We start from the raw sequence: 6,387 nt of genomic DNA on the forward strand, positions 1-6,387 counted from the left end.
CATCCCAAGTCAAGGTTCCATTTATGTTTGAACACATTTCCATCATTTTAAAGCATTACTTGTCCATATTACATAGATAGTTCTTTTATTCCTTTATTAGTTTATTAATTGCAATTTTGATTGTTCTTTTATTCCTTTAATTGTTCGCCTCATTATTGAAAATCCCTTGCTTTTCACAACCAAAATTGTGCGCTTATTGTCACTAGTTTCTAGGGAAGACGGCCCGAGGTTTAATTACTCTCGGTTATTTTTATTTGAATTTAAACTTTGATTGATGGGATTTAATTGCCGGTTTGGACTATGCTACCGACGAAGTGATCTTGTTTTGAGAAATTCTAAATTGGCACAAATCTCATTCATCACAGCGCCATAGAGCACGCTGTCGGCCATCGTAGCACTATCGTCGGATGTTCGCGGGGCATCTTCGCAACCCCAAGGGAAGACCATCGCAAGGAGTGGAGCTGGTCTTACCAAGTTCGAAGACACGCACCAGAACCTTTTGCCACACCTTCAAGGATCTCTAGTGCCGGTCGCTGCTGCCACTCCGTCAACCCAAGGCGTCGCGAGCATCTGCTTCCCCTTTATGGAGGGTCGTCCTCGGCGCTGCTACTGAGGGTCAGATCTGCTGGTGCTTCCTCCTCGATGTCTTCTCCTTTTTTCAACACTGAAATGTCATCGCCGCCTACCACGACCACCGCGTTCAACTTCAAATGGGTGGTTTTGGTGGTGGTCGCAGCACCTCACCTCTATCAGCTCTGAATCCATGAACTTCACAATCTTTATCGCGATGACGCTGCTTCTAGTCCCGTCACTGTTGTCCAGATTGGTGCCATCCACTATTCGTACATCGACCTCAACACCGTCAATTGCAATCACGCTAGATAAATCCAAATATGACTCTGAATCTTCTATTTGATGAATTGTTTGTGTTGTCTTGTCCCGAATTGCAAAGCCTTATAATGTTGATTGAATTACTGGATTGATTGGAATTTTGGCTTGTTATGTATTTGCTATTAAAAGTGGAGCTGAATGATGGATCTGAATTTCTGGGTTTGAGATTTGAATTTCTTCTTGATCCACACTTTCTGTTGATTCTTGTTGTTGTTGTTGAGGTCGAAATTGCAATGAAAGTTGTTGCTTCCTGTTCTATGAGTGCAGAAGTCATTGCTAAGTCCACAATTTTTCGTGCTGCATTCTTGACTTGTCCATCTGAGATTTATTGAATTTTTTGCCTCTAAAATATTTGCTTTTGGATTTTGGTTGAATTGGTTGCTTTTCGTTTGTCTAGAATTGTTAGATTCAGTGTATCTATTGATGATTTTGTTGCTACATTCTCTAATTCTGCATCCTCATAGATCGAATCTAAATTCTAAAATTTTAGAACTGGAATTGATGAATTTGCTGTTTCTGAATTTGTTAAATTCTTGTGGAGTAGGTGCAAATGTGATTCTAATTTTACCTGAAATGTTGTACAAATTCTAGCGCAAGTTTTTTTAATTTCTTCAAGTATCATGTGTTGATTTTAATAAGTTGAATTCAAGCATTGTAAGCTATGTTGAATTGGATCCCAAATCGAATCCGGTGAATTACCATGGAAATATGATATGGTATTCAATGAAAGCACCATTTGATACGAATTTGTATTAAAAAATAGAGAATTAGATAGAAAATCAGGGAGAATAGAAAAAAATTTCTACAAATAGAACTAAATGGGGAAAATAGAATTTCTCATTACATCATGGATATCTTATATTATTACATCATGCTCCTATTTATAGTATAATTCTCTAATTGGACTAGTACAGTACTAAGGGCCCGTTTGGAAAACTTTAGAAGTAACATTTTTTAACTTTTGACTTATGAAAAGTAGTAATTTTAATGTCTGGTGCAATTTTTAAAACTAAATTGCAACTTTCTAAGAAACTATTTAGGAGCTTATAGAAAAGTTAAAATAAATGACTTCTCTCATAATACTTCTACTTTTCATCACATTTCTATAAAATAAATATTTTTAGAGTTAAAAATCCAAACACAAAATAACTTATTTATAAGTTACTTTTAACAGAGTCATTTATTGTTTAAGTTATTTTATCAAAAAGAGCTTAATTAAGTTGATTACCAAACTGGACTAATTCTATCAGATTTTGGGTTGTTTTTCTTTTTTAATTTCTACTTTTTCTTAAAGAACCCTGAGGCAACGCCGTTTCGAGTAATAGAGAAAAAACCAAACGAATTTTGGTTCGATTTGATCGACTATTTTTTAACCGATTTAATAATTCACAAGTAATTTTTTACCATTTTATCTTATAAAATCGAACCGTATAGACAAATGGTTCTCGGTCCGACTAATTTGATCGATGGATTAGATCTAATTTTTTAAATATTTGTTATAATAATATAGCATAGCTATGTTTGATATAATAATATAGCCATCAAAATTCTATCCATTCATCTTTAAAATTTTTGCACAAAATAAATGGATGGGATTTGGTATTTATACTGACACAAATTTTGTGCATAAATTATTTAAAAAAAATATTATTAGATATATAGTTGTTTATATATTTTTGAATAGTGAATGCTATGGTGTCTAAAAAGTGGTGCCTATTTACTATAAAGGGTTAAAGATTAATATTTAATTTAAAAGACATAAAAATAAAATATTTTTAAAAATTCAAAACATACTACAAAAAGTAAGTTAGGCAAAAATTAGACAACAATTGATAGGCATCATAGAATTGACCTTTTTGAATAGATAATTTTTTAATATGATATTAAAAATTTTATGATAAAAAAAAATTAAAATTCAATATTTGTTACTTTCATTCTTCCAAAGGAACAAAGAATTTTAGCGTAAAATAGGTTAAGTTTTTGAGACAAATAATTTGATGATAAATATAAAGTATTTACATTAGACAGGTATTCACATTTTGATTATTAGTAAAAATTCTTATAAAGTTATTTTTATGGGAAGTTGTTATTTAAGAATGATTAAATAATTTAACATGTTTGATTAAATTGTTATTTAACGACTTTTATAAAAGAGTCTAGCAGCGAAAACAACACAAATATCAAACACAAGAACATTATGGAAACACTCAACACAATATAGCAGCAACTATAACAAGCAAATATAACGAGTAAAGCAATAACAAGAACACATCGAGATTTTAACGTGGAAAACTCCCTAAATGTGAGAGGTAAAAACCATGGGTCGTCCAGACCAATGAAATAGCTCCACTATAATCAAATGCGATACAAGAGAGTCTCAAACAAAGCACAAAAACGTGCATATAACCAGCCAAAACATCAAATCACCAAAGCTTACAAATGAGAAGTAAGAAGATGAAATGTACCCAAAAAACAAAGTTGTTGTCGAAGCCAATTTCTCCCATTGCAAACCTCCAATCAGCATCTTCACTGACCAGAATGAAGAACAAGATGAGAAGAACACACAGTTCAAAGTTCAAGCCGATCTAACAGTGAACAAATGAGAAACTGCCAGTTGAAATTTACTGCTTTGTATAAAAACAAAAATTCTGTTTTCCCTCTTCTCTCTTACTTTGGTGGCTACACTCTCTCTCTCAAATTGATCCCAAAAATCTGACTAGGGTTGTAGCACAATGGGTACAAAGAGACACCCTTAAAATGTTGGGTTTGGGCCTCACAAAGGAGAGAAAATATCCAACAAATCTCCCCCTTCTCGACTAGGTGGAGGCCCTCGCCATTCCGGCGATCAAATAACATGTTTCAAACTTTTTCCTTGACAATGCTTTTGTCATCATATCAGCACCATTGTCATCAGTGTGAACTTTTTCAAGTTCCAACAACTTGGAATCTAACACATCCCTTATCCAGTGATACCTAACATCAATATGTTTAGATCTTGCATGAAAAGTAGAATTCTTGGCAAGATGAATAGCACTTTGACTATCACACAACAACACGTAATGGTCTTGCTTGAAACCAAGTGCTACAAGAAACTTCTTCATCTACAACAACTTTTTACATGCTTCAATTGCTGTAATAAACTCTGCCTCTGTGGTAAAAAGTGCAACACACTTCTGTAACCTTGGCTACCATGAAATAGCTCCCCCTGCAAACTTGACCAAATAACCTAAAGTAGACTTTCGAGAATCAATATCTCCTGCCATGTCTGCATCAGTAAAGCCAACTAGCAAAGATTTCTCACCACCAAAACTCAAACTCAAGTTAGTTGTACCTTTGAGATATCTCATAATCCATTTAACAGCATTCCAATGTTCTTTACCTGGATTAGAGAGAAAATGACTCTCAGTACCAACCGCATGAGCAATGTCTAGTCTAGTACACACCATAGCATACATCAAGCTTCCAACAAATGAGGCATAAGAAATTTCATCCATTGCTTGTTTCTCCTCATCAGTGGTTGGACACTGTTTGGTGCTCAACTTAAAATGAGGAGCAAAAGAACTAGCAACACATTTGGCATCATTCATACCAAACCTTTGAAGCACCTTCTTTATGTACTTCTCCTATGACAAATAAAGCTTCTTGGAATCTCTATAACGAGTAATAGTCATGCCCAAAATCTATTTGGCAGGACCCAAGTCCTTCATAGCAAAGAACTTGCTTAACTATTTTTTCAACTCATTAATCCTCAAAGCATTCTTGCCCACAATCAAAATATCATCCACATAAAGCAAAAGAATGATAAAATCATCATCAGAAAATTTTTGTACAGATACACAATGATCTGAAGTTGTCTTACAGTAACCATGCTCTCCCATAACAGATTCAAACTTCTTGTATCACTTTCTTGGAGCTTGCTTCAACCCATAAAGACTCTTCTTAAGTTTGCACACAAAATATTCCTTTCCTTTAACAACAAAGCCCTCCGGTTGCTCTATGTAGATCTCCTTATCTAAATCACCATGAAGAAAAGCTATCTTCACATCCATTTCCTCAATCTCCAAATCAAGAGACGCTGCTAATCCAAGCACAACACGAATTGATGACATCCTTACAACAGGAGAAAAGATCTCCTCATAATCAAAACCTTTTCTCTGGTTAAAACCTCTGACAACCAATCTAGCCTTATACCGAGACTTAGAATTGTGTTATTCATTCTTGATTCTGAATACCCATTTGTTTTTCAAAACTCGCATACCCTTCGGTAGCTTCACCAACTCATAGGTATCATTCTCAAGCAAGGACTTCATTTCTTCTTGCATAGCTTCAAGCCATTGAGCTTTGCTTTCATCTTCAACAGCCTCTTCAAAACATTCAGGTTCTCCCCCATCAGTCAACAAAACAAACTCATGTGGAGAATACCTTGACGAAGGCTTCCTCTCTCTTGTAGACCTTCTGAGTGCATTTGTAGGAATTTCCAAAGCTGGTTCTTCATCTTGATCATCATCACCAACTTCATCAAGTATCGGATCAACTATTCCATCTTCACATGCACTTGTATCATGCTCATTATTTTGAGCTTCAACCCTACCATCTTCTACCATAGGCATAGAGGGAGTAATATCCAGGTCAGAAAAATCATCACTATGCTGAACCATTGGCTTCTCCGCATTATCAACATCCTTCAATGTTTGGTCTTTAACAAAGACAACATCTCTACTCCGAATCACCTTCTTGCTAATAGGATCATAAAACCTGTAACCAAACTCATCCATGTCATAGCCAATAAAAATACACTGCCTAGTCTTTACATCAAGTTTAGATCTTTTATCTTTAGGAATATGAACAAAAGCTTTACATCCAAAGATTCTTAAATGATTATAAGAAACATTTTTACCAGACCATACCTTCTTTGACACTTCAAATTGCAAGGGAACACATGGTGTCCGGTTCAAGACATGAACAATAGTGCTCAAAGCTTCACCCAAAAGGATTTTGCCAATCTAAATTGTGACAACAAGCACCTAACTCTTTTAACCAATGTTCTGTTCATCCTTGCAGCCAAGCCATTCAACTGAGGAGTCTTTGGAGGAGTCTTCTGATGTCTTATACCATGCTCTTTATAATAAGCATCAAATGGACCTGAGTACTCACCACCATTGTCAGTACAAATGCATTTCAACTTCTTCTCAGATTCTCTTTCAACAGAAGCTTGAAATTGTTTGAACCCATTCAAAACTTGGTCTTTAGTCTTCAAAGTATAAACCCATAATTTTCTAGAATGATCATCAATAAAGGTTACAAAATAGATAGACCCTCTAAGTGTTCTTGTCTTCATCGGCCCACATACATCAGAATGCACCAAGTCAAGTATCTCTGGCTTTCTTGAAGGCGGATGACTCTTGAAAGAAACCCTGTTTTATTTTCCAGCAAAGCAATGGTTGCACTTTTGCAAAGCAACCTTACAACCAGATAAAAGATTCCTCTTAGATAACA

The sequence above is a fragment of the Arachis duranensis genome, chromosome 1 (assembly GCF_000817695.3).
Source record: "Arachis duranensis cultivar V14167 chromosome 1, aradu.V14167.gnm2.J7QH, whole genome shotgun sequence".
Taxonomy (NCBI): Eukaryota; Viridiplantae; Streptophyta; class Magnoliopsida; order Fabales; family Fabaceae; genus Arachis; species Arachis duranensis.